Source organism: Eleutherodactylus coqui, chromosome 7, assembly GCF_035609145.1.
Source record: "Eleutherodactylus coqui strain aEleCoq1 chromosome 7, aEleCoq1.hap1, whole genome shotgun sequence".
Lineage (NCBI taxonomy): Eukaryota > Metazoa > Chordata > Amphibia > Anura > Eleutherodactylidae > Eleutherodactylus > Eleutherodactylus coqui.
In genome coordinates this window covers 208,302,449-208,313,588 of record NC_089843.1, presented here as the reverse complement: position 1 = coordinate 208,313,588, position 11,140 = coordinate 208,302,449, and the positions used below count along the sequence as shown (strand labels likewise).

The 11,140-nt window shown below is 46.1% G+C and overlaps 1 non-coding gene and 1 pseudogene across 1 annotated transcript; both read right to left on the bottom strand.

The window, feature by feature from the left end:
* Positions 1-665: 665 nt before the first annotated feature.
* LOC136574116 (U2 spliceosomal RNA) lies at positions 666-842 on the bottom strand (annotated as a pseudogene).
* Positions 843-9,197: 8,355 nt separating this feature from the next.
* LOC136573954 (U2 spliceosomal RNA) lies at positions 9,198-9,389 on the bottom strand. Its single transcript, XR_010786153.1, has one exon. It is a non-coding gene; the product is annotated as a U2 spliceosomal RNA (small nuclear RNA).
* Positions 9,390-11,140: the final 1,751 nt, after the last annotated feature.

Below are 11,140 nucleotides of genomic sequence, written 5' to 3'. Positions count from 1 at the left end.
CTTTGCTCCCCGGGTGTTGCTCCATCTGTAAGCGTTGGCCTGGATCATCCCACGTGGAGCGTGTATCTCAGCCCGCGTGGAGCGCTGCAGTTTTTCGACTACCAGCGACTGCAGGTCACTCACACAGGCTGGTTGGAATGGCCTAGCATTATCCTGATCCGGAGGTGTAACTTGAAGCTGCGGGGCCCCAGTACAAAGTCTGGGACTGGGCCCCCAAACTATAAAGCTTCATTGATAGCATTGGTTTACAATGTGGGGAAGAGAGACTTTATGGGCCCCCTAGGGCTCCGGGCCCCAGGTACGACCGCACCCCCAGCACATACACCCATGACCCGAATACGTGGAGCATACAGACGCAGGCTGCCAGGATACGCTGTGCCTGCCCGATGTTTCCAACTTGGCTATTAGCGCAGCGGTAGGTACGAACTATAGAGTGCGGCTGGCATATGAACTGGTGTGTGTTGTTTTGCTTCCAGTTGTACCTGTGCTGTGCACACTCTGGCAGACGCAGCTGCTCAGTGGATACAATGTTGCGAGCTCCACGGCAGCAGACGGGCTGAGTGTCAATCAAAGTGCTCGTTTGTTAGCAGCAGAAGCAGCCACAGCTGCGCTGCACCTCTTGCTCGTCATTTTTGTTTTTCTGCTTTTGGAAACTGCTGTAGGAAAGGGGGTGCACCGGTCCTGGAGGTACTGCAATACCAGGTCAATGCGCGGAGTGGACAGAGCAAGCTCTTTTTCCAGCTCCCTGTTCTAAAAATCCATTTAATATATGGTCCCCAGATAGGGGACGTATCAGATATTAAACTGATAAGAACAGATTTTTTTTTAAGTTGACAAGCCCTCCATATGGGGGGTGTTTTTATTTGTCCAACACATATTTACATAGACGTTTTTGCAATTGTTAAAAACAGTACATTAAAACATATTAAACAACACATTAAAACATACCATTTAAAACATTCGTCTACATAAAATACATGTTAAAAATACAGAACAAGATAATATCACATAAAAGGGCCCTTGGTGGCATCATATTATGGAGCTCCATTCTGATAAAAGCCATTTTCTCGCTAAAACTGGGAAATTTTTCTTATCCACTAAAAAGTACTGGTGCATCTTATTAAGAGTAATGGCTAAAATGTCCTTCACAGTTAAAATTTCATGTTTAAAAACTAAAATGTTTCTGGATTTCCATAGAGCTGCTTTGACCGAATTGACCATCTTCCATGCCATAATTTTCTGAGTCCGTGTGGGGCATTCCAGACATCCATACAGGACGGCATCCAATGTTAGTCTCTTCAGTCCTGTTATCTTAATCAGTAGCGGCAATATCTTAGTCCATACTTTCTTTGTGATATAGCAGGTCCACATCAGGTGGGTCGTTGTTTCTTCTCCTGCACATCCTGGTCTTGGGCACGCGGCAGTGCTGGTCAAACCTCTACGATGCTGGAATGCCCGGCACGGAAGACAGTCATGGGCGCAGCTCCAGGCCAGATCTTTCTGTGAATTAAAAATATAATAATTAACCATTGTCCAAGTTTCTTTGCTTTGTCTTTCGTTAAAATTACTTACTTGAACATAAAAACCACTTTTCTTAATATCCTTTAAAATGACTTTACTATTCATTAAAACTTGTGGGCTTTTGCCAGTAAAATCATATAAAATCGCTATTTTCTCTAAAATCTTGTATTCTCCGGGCAGATTAAAAGAGTAAGGGGAATTTAAAACCGTCTTGAACCAATTGTTCCTCCTCATAAAATAGCCTGTGTTATACCGGATAAAATAGGACCAATAGTGGTTTTTAAAAAGAGCACCAATACATAAACTAAAATACTTTGTATATAAAAAGGCTTTAAAATCAGGGAAATCTTTTCCTCCCATCTCCTTCGGCTTCATCACGATTTCCCTGCTTAGTTTCTCCATCTTGGAGCTCCATAAAAATGTGAAGCATGCTTTAACAATTTTATTAAAAACTCTGCCAGGAGGGGGAAACACTAAGCTCAGATACAATAAAATAGGTAAAATCACAGATTTGGTGATTAAAACCTTCCCCTCCATGGTCAGCTGCCGCATGCTCCACATACAGATTTTCTTGTTTATCTTTTGTGCCACCAAGTCCCAGCTGTTAAGACCTCTGTTATCCTCGTTGAAGGAGACTCCTAAAATCTGCACCGAGTCGGACACAGGAATGGGGACATCTGACAATGGCAGGTCCCCGATGTTTAAAACACTACTTTTGTTAAAATTGACTTTAAAACCCGAGGCGCAGCAATAAAACTCAATTTGTCTAATAGCCTTCTGGATCGACAGGGTGTCCCTTCCGAGGATTGCCACATCGTCCATGTACCCCACTACTTTAGCCTCGATCCCCCCCCCGCCGGGCAGGGGGATCCCACGGATCTGCTTGTCCCGCCGTATGGTGCATAAAAGAGGCTCTAATGCGCATATAAAAAGTAGTGGGGACAAGGGACACCCCTGCTTCACCCCGGAGTTTAAAAGCACTTCCTGTGTCCTAAAACCGTTGACTAAAATTCTACTCGTGCAGTTGTTGTAAAATGCTTTTAAAGACAATAAAAAACCTTCCGGTATACCCATTCTCTCTAAAACCTTAAAAAGATAAAAATGCGACACGCGGTCAAAGGCTTTTTCAAAGTCGATAGTTAAAATTGCCATTTTTCCGCTTCTTGATTTTGTGTCGCTAATACAATCTTTGATCAGGTTAAGATTCTCCCATATTGCCCTCCCGGGCACCCCACAGACCTGGTTGGGGTGTACAACTTTGCTTATTACGGTCTTGAGGCGGTTTGCACATATTTTGGCCATTATCTTGTAGTCACTGTTCAGAAGGGTGATCGGTCTCCAGTTCTTGATGTCCGTCTTGTCTCCTTTCTTGTATAAAAGAGACACGTCACCCTTCTTCCAGGACCCCGGGAGGGCTTTAGACATAAAAACCTCAGTAAAAAGGGAGAAAAGGTCATCCTTAAAAATACCAAAAAAGGTGACATAAAACTCTATGGGTATACCATCGGGCCCAGGCACCTTGCCTGGTTTAAAACTTTTAATAGTGTCTAAAATCTCCTGTTCTGTGATGTCCCTTAGTAAAATCTCACGAGAACCAGGATCTAAAACGTCGGTAATCTCCTTCAACGAGTCATTCATAAAATCACTGTCAACAGGTTTAGTATTAAAAAGATCCGCATAAAAACCATACACTTTCTTTAAAATACCCTGTATGTCCTTGGTGCCATCGAGATCATCGAGGACTGTCCGCTTGTCTCTTATCTTCTTGAAGAAGTACCTGGAGCAGGTCTCGTTCTCCTCCAGGTGTTGCACTTTCGAACGGAATATAATTTCTTTTCCCCTCTGCTCCAGGCACCGGGCGATCTCTTTCTTCACCTCGATGATCTCGTGGTCCACCTCTATGTCATGTTCACGGAACTTATACAGGGTCTGCAGGCGAGTATTCAGATTAGAATAAAATGTACGTTTTGCTTTAGCTTTAGCGATCCCAACCTTAATAAAAAATGTTTTTATTTTCAGTTTCATCTTCTCCCACCACTGGCTGGTGGGAGTGTTGGGATCTTTTACTCGCCTGCAGTCTTTATAAAAAGTGATAAAATCAGATAAAACCTGCGGATCTTCTAAAAGGGACACGTTAAACTTCCAGGCATTCTTACCGGATTTTCTCTTTAAAACTGAATCAACTTTAAAATATAAAAGCTTATGATCCGAGAAAACATTGGTAAAAAGGTCACATCTAAAAGGCAGTACTTGGTAAGAGCAGAACATAAAATCGATCCTGGAGCTGCACAGTCTGTTGCTCCAGGTAACGCCGGCTTCCTCTGATGCGTTGGGGTTGCATTTTTTGTAAGCATCAGTGAGCTTGGCGTCTGAGATGATGTTTTTTAGCAAGGCTGAGGTTTTATCATAATTTCTGCTCACTGAGCTTGAAAGCCGGCGTTCCCCCTTTAAAATACAATTAAAATCTCCCGCTAAAATCAGAGGATCTGAATCGTTTAAAAAAAGGGGTAAAATCTCTAACATTTCTGCTCGGGTGTTTTTATCTGTTGCACCATAAAAATTTAAAAACTGCCACTTTACTCCGTTAATAAAAGCTTTGACCAATAAAATTCTGCCTGGTAAAATTTCGTTAATAACGTCAATTAAAACGTTTCCTTTAAAAAGAATGGCGACCCCCGCCGATCTGGTCTCGTTAGAGCCGGACCAGACCGACGGTCCATGTACCCAGTCCTCTTGGTATTTTTTGTACTGGGCTCTATGCGGGATCCCGCACTCCTGCAGGAAAAAGACGGAGGCAGCGAAAATCGTCAGATAGTTGAAGAGGGCGACCCTCCTCACGTGGCTCTCGATACTTCTGACGTTAAACGTGAGTCCCGATAGAGCAGCCATGGGGGACTAGGAAATGTGTGGGTCTCTGCTCAGAAGTCCCCGGGCAAGCCAAAGACCTCGCTGACACTCTCACACCCCCCCGCATCCGAGTCCATCGTGAATGTCGATGCTGGAGAGGAACCTACCTCGCTTAGTGGACCCCCTACGGTGCCCGAGAGAGGGATTTGCGTAAAGTCCCATACTGATTCTATTCCTACTGGGAACTCCAAGGGGGCTAGCAGGCCAGCTCCCATGCTCATATCTGTCCCCTCCGCCGGGGTGGGTACTTGGCTCTCACGTGTCTCTGTGCTCACGGAGGTGGCACCCCGCGCCCCCTCCTGGCTGGGAGGGGGAGGGGCCTTCTGCGATGACTCCGCAGGGGGTACTTCCCCCGGGTCCTCCGACTTCGTCGGGATCTCCGGGGTTCCCCCCTGCACCACCTCCGAATAGAGCCTGCCTCCTGAGCCTTTCCGCCTTTTTTGTGTTGCTGCCGCCGTGCCCCCTGGGTCCTCCACCTCAGGCACCGCTTGAGCGGGCATCTTGGGAGGGCCTGGACCGGCTTCCCCGGCTCTACCACCTCCACCGGTTTCCCGGGAGGGAGAGCCTGTCCGCCGGTCACTCACCCTCCTCTTTATGCTCCGCTGCTCCTTACCGGTCTGGGGGGGTCCACTGGAGACCTCCATCTCCTCAGGTTCCTCTCCCTGGGGGGGTGCGTTCCGGTCATCTGGCTGCCCTGGCTGCTCCTTCGGTCCGGGTCGCCCTTGCTGCTCCGTCTTCTGTGCTCTGTGGGGGCAAAACGTGTAGAGGTGACCAACACTGCCGCAGAAATAACAACCTTTGCCTTTTTTGCACTCGCTTGTCTCGTGATCAGTGCCCCCACATTTCTTGCAAGTACTCGCACAGTTTTCTTTTTGGTGACCGTATGTTGAACAAACCCTGCAGAAGTCGGGCATTCCCGCAAAGTACAGGTCGCCATTCACTTTGCCCAATTTAAAACGCGCGGGCGGTAAGATCACTCCCCCCGGCCAACTGGGGTCACTTATACACGTGGCCTGGAAACGCCACTTTGAGGTCCAGATACCAAACTCATTCATAATTTTTCCCATACATCTGACGGATTTAAAATATCGTGATAGGAAAGCCTCAACCTCTTTCACGTCAATGTAAGGAGAATACATCTTAATCACCACGAGTTTAGTTATGTCGAGGACGTGCTCGACCAGCAAGACCCCCTCAAGCTTCGGATCTTTCTTCTCTGGGATGGCCGCCACCAGATCTCGAAATATGCCAGTTTCAGTTAGGGTAACGTCATAGATCCGTCGCTTGGGGTAGTCTTGGATCGCTAGAATCTCTCTCTTTTGCACATTAAATACTCCTTGTAGCACGTCCTCAACCACATACCTCAGGCCACGTGTATCCGCACTATTCGTAAAAGAGACACGTACTGTGTTCATAATCCGCGCATATGCCGGTATTTCTTGTGGGCTTTCGCCCATGTTTGTAGAAAGGGTAAGTCACAAAACCGCTTTGTGACACCACAAAATATAGCGCCCTCCTCTGGCCCGGAGACCAGAAGAGGCAGGGGGATCGCAACCCGTTTACCCTGGGACTAATCCCTCTCCCCGATAGCAGCAGGCGGGTGAAGCCCACCGGAGTGGGCGATCCCGCCAGGCAGAGGAGAGGGGTACCCGAGTTACCTTCTGACTAAGACCGCCTGTACCAGGTACACTTGATCTTAGCCAAAAGGCCGAGAAGCGATAACCCGAAATAGGTTTCACCTGCAGGCCGGCCCGCCCAACTCCACTTCCAAGGCTTGAGGCAACACGCTCAGCCTGCACTCTGGGCGCACCCACAATGCACCCAGGGAGATGGAAGAGTTTTGCATAGCCCCGCCCCACGCCTTCTCAACCGCGCCCTCCCCCCCTCAGTCCTTCCTCTTGCACCGTGCTCACGCATCCTAGGCTTGTAGAGCCTGCTGCTGCTGCTGCAGGACTCGTCACCTCCCTACCCAGGATGGTTAAGCCGGCGATGACACTAGAAGCAAGCACTAGTTTGTCTCTGAAGGTGCGTCGGCCGGTCGGTTGGAGGGATCTCTTCGGCCGGCCGCATTTCGAGTGGGGACGGATGGAAACTTTTTACCTGAAATGAGGGAAATTGGCTTCGGCCCCATAGGGCTTTATTGCCTTTCCCTGGGCCGGCATTAGTAGACCCTAGTAAGGAGAATAATAGAACGGCATGGTCATCCGAAGAACTTAAAAACATACAGCAGGCCTTTTTTTCCCGCCATACATACATAACTACAGATTTTATATTTTTTTTCATATATATATATATATGAAAAAAAATATATCACACACACACACACATATATCACACACACACACAGACACACACACACACAATCCTAAATCTATCTTTAATCTATATCTACAAAATCTATAATTCAGAAATAATCCATATCTATATTCTACGTAATTAATAAAGATAGATTAGATAGGATAGGATAGGATAGATAGACACATACATGCATACATACTGTATGCAAATGAGCCAGGTATTTGGAATGCTGATGATGTCACTCCCTTGTGATGTCATACATACATACTGTATGCAAATGAGCCAGGTGTTTGGAATGCTGATGATGTCACTCCCTTGTGATGTCATACATACATACTGTATGCAAATGAGCCAGCTGTTTGGAATGCTGATGATGTCACTCCCTTGTGATGTCATGAGCCAGGTGTATGGCAGGCTGATGTCACTCCATTGTGATGTCATCAATTTAGAAGCATAAATACCGGGCTTGGCAGCGATTTTAGTCAGTCTCTGCTGCAGCTGGGAGACGGGAGATGGTCTTTATCTCTACCAAGAAGCTGCAGAACTACCGGCAACTGCAAAACTACCGGCAACTGCAGAACTACCGGCAACTGCAGAACTACCGGCAACTGCAAAACTATCGGCAACTGCAAAACTATCGGCAACTGCAAAACTACCGGCAACTGCAAAACTACCGGTAACTGCAAAACTACCGGCAACTGCAAAACTACCGGCAACTGCAAAACTACCGGCAACTGCAGAACTACCGGCAACTGCAGAACTACTGGCAACTGCAAAACTACCGGCAACTGCAGAACTACCGGTAACTGCATCATTTTTATTTTATTCAATATAGGTTTTATTGGTTTCATGGAGGGGGGGAAACTTTTGCCTTATCTCAAAGCAATGTAAAAATAACTTTGACAATGAAACTTAATAAATAAATTTCGAGTTGAACTATATCATGTTTGTCTGTGATATTTTATAAGGTCTACAAACAGGGGAATGAGGGGAGGGTAAGAGGGGGAGCGGTAAGGGAGGGTAGGTATCTATGACACGGGAGAAAGAGAAAATAAAACAAAAAGGGGGGGGGGGGGGCACTCCGGGATTGTTGTTTCTCTTTACGATTGTGGTTTAAACGTGTTACTCACATGTCCCTGTCTGTAACCACCTAGTAAATAGGGGTGAGCTCCGGGCATCTATCCATATCGCCCAGGTGTGATACAATTTATCATAGCCTGACGGCTCATCTCGAACCCTTATTCTCTCCCTACGCTCTATTTCGTGGATCAGTTATTTTTAGCGGAGTGCATTTTTAATGCAGCACACAAGGGGGAGACAGCGGCCTACCAAAATCTAGTTGGCTGCTGCTGTGGCTTCCTTTTTTTTAAAAAAAAGGTAGGTTCCGTTCTTCCACGGTGAGGAATAGGCAGGGAGGTTCCGTTTTTGCCAGCTGGGGAATGCTTATAGGCAAGGCCTTCTCCCTGCTGGTGCATGTAACGTCAGACCACGTCTCAGACATGCAGCAGCGGTAGCGGCAGCGGCAGCAGCAGCATTCATTCAGTCAGTGGCTCACAAACGAGCTCCGTGCAAGTTTACATTAAACAGACACATTTCTTTCTTTACTGTATTGACTGCGGTCTTTAGCGAGCGGTTGAACTGTTTCTGTGTCCATGCATTGAATAAAGCAATACATCCTTTTAAAGTAGACGTCCGTCCGTTGGAGTTCTTTGCTCCCCGGGTGTTGCTCCATCTGTAAGCGTTGGCCTGGATCCTCATGGACGGAATACTGCCCATCCCACGTGGAGCGTGTATCTCAGCCCGCGTGGAGCGCTGCAGTTTAATGAGGTATTCCGTGCTGCATAGCAAGCCTCGGGCCTGTGTGATTGGGGGTCCACTGCTGTCTGTCCACTCTGAAGCGCACATCCGGGGCCGGCCGCTTTTCGACTACCAGCGACTGCAGGTCACTCACACAGGCTGGTTGGAATGGCCTAGCATTATCCTGATCCGGAGGTGTAACTTGAAGCTGCGGGGCCCCAGTACAAAGTCTGGGACTGGGCCCCCAAACTATAAAGCTTCATTGATAGCATTGGTTTACAATGTGGGGAAGAGAGACTTTATGGGCCCCCTAGGGCTCCGGGCCCCAGGTGCGACCGCACCCCCAGCACATACACCCATGACCCGAATACGTGGAGCATACAGATGCAGGCTGCCAGGATACGCTGTGCCTGCCCGATGTTTCCAACTTGGCTATTAGCGCAGCGGTAGGTACGAACTATAGAGTGCGGCTGGCATATGAACTGGTGTGTGTTGTTTTGCTTCCAGTTGTACCTGTGCTGTGCACAGTGGATACAATGTTGCGAGCTCCACGGCAGCAGACGGGCTGAGTGTCAATCAAAGTGCTCGTTTGTTAGCAGCAGCAGCCGCCACAGCTGCGCTGCACCTCTTGCTCGCCAGTTTTGTTTTTCTGCTTTTGGAAACTGCTGTAGGAAAGGGGGTGCACCGGTCCTGGAGGTACTGCAATACCAGGTCAATGCGCGGAGTGGACAGAGCAAGCTCTTTTTCCAGCTCCCTGTTCTAAAAATCCATTTAATATATGGTCCCCAGATAGGGGACGTATCAGATATTAAACTGATAAGAACAGATTTTTTTTTTTTAAATTGACTACCCCTTACAAAAGGGGTGACTTTTTATTCATATCAAAACAGATTTACAAGAAATATTCTGAAGAACATTATAAATACAAACACAATATTTCAACACTGTTTAAAATATAAAATAATTACATTCACATAAAATGGGCACTTGGTGGCATCAAATTATGGAACTCCATTCGCTTAAAAACCACTTTCTGGATGAAATGGGAAAATTTTTCCGGTCTATTAGATAGTACTGGTATAACTCATTAAGAAAAATGGATAAAACCTCATTCACAGATAAAAACTCGTGTTTGAATAATAAAATATTCCTGGCCTTCCACAGAGCTGCTTTAGTACAGTTTATCATCTTCCATGCCATGATATTTTGAGTCCGTGTTGGGCATTCCAGACCACCGTACATCACTATATTGAGGCTTAGTTGCTATACTCCAGTTATCCTTGTCATCAGAGGTGTTATCTTCTTCCATATTTCTTTAGCGAAGTTGCAGGTCCACATCAGATGGGTCGTCGTTTCGTCATCTCCACATCTTTGTCTTGGGCAGGCGGCAGAGTTGGTCAAGCCTCTCCGGTGCTGGAATGCCCGGCATGGAAGACACTGATGTACGCAGCTCCAGGCCAGGTCCTTCTGTGAATTAAAAAGATAGTTGCTGTTAATAATTTGCCAAATCTTTTTGCTTTGTTGCTCGTTAAAATTGCTCACCGTCTCCGTTAGGGAGTTTTCTTTAATATTCTTGAGCAATTTTTTACTATCTTTTAAAATTTGTACGTTTTTTCCATTAAAATTGTATAAAACTATAATAGACTCTAAAATCTTATACTCATCCGGCATATTAAAAGCATAAGGTGAATTTAAAACTGTGGTAAACCAGCCATTACGCCTCATAAAATATCCGGTGTTAAAACGCATAAAATAGGACCAGTAATTATCTTTAAAAAGCGCAGAAATACACAGGCTAAAAAACTTAATTAAGAGGAATGCTTTAAAATCTGGGAAATCCTTCCCGCCCATCGCTTTGGGTTTTAAAACAATCTCTCGCCTGAGTTTTTCCATCCTGGAGTTCCATAAAAAGGTAAAACAAGCTTTAGTAATCTTTTTGAGGAGCCGCTCTGGAGGGGGGAACACCATGCTTAAAAACAACAGGATCGGTAGAATAACCATTTTAGTAACTAAAATCTTCCCCTCCATCGTCAGCTCTCTCAGCTTCCACATGCAAAGTTTCTGATTTATTTTCTGTGCCACCAAGTCCCAACTGTTAAAACCATTATTGGACTCATCGAAGGAGATACCTAAAATTTGTACAGATGGAGACACAGGAACCGGAATATCCGCTAAAAGCATTTCACCGATGTTTAAAATATTGCTTTTACTAAAATTTACTTTAAAACCCGAGGCGCAGCTAAAATATTCTATCTGTCTAAGGGTCTTTTGTATGGATAGGGTGTCCCTGCACAATACTGCTACGTCATCCATGTACCCCACTACCTTCGCCTCTATCCCCCCTCCTCCTGGCAGGGGGATTCCACGGATTTGCTTGTCACGCCGTAGCGCACACATCAGAGGCTCCAATGCACATATGAAGAGTAGTGGGGACAAGGGACACCCCTGCTTTACCCCGGAGTTTAAAAGCACGTCCTGTGTCTTAAAACCATTCACTAAAACTTTACTTGTACAATTATCATAAAATGCTTTAAGAGACAATAAAAAACCCTCCGGTATACCCATCTTCTCTAAAACCTTAAAAAGATAAAAGTGGGACACTCGGTCAAAAGCTTTT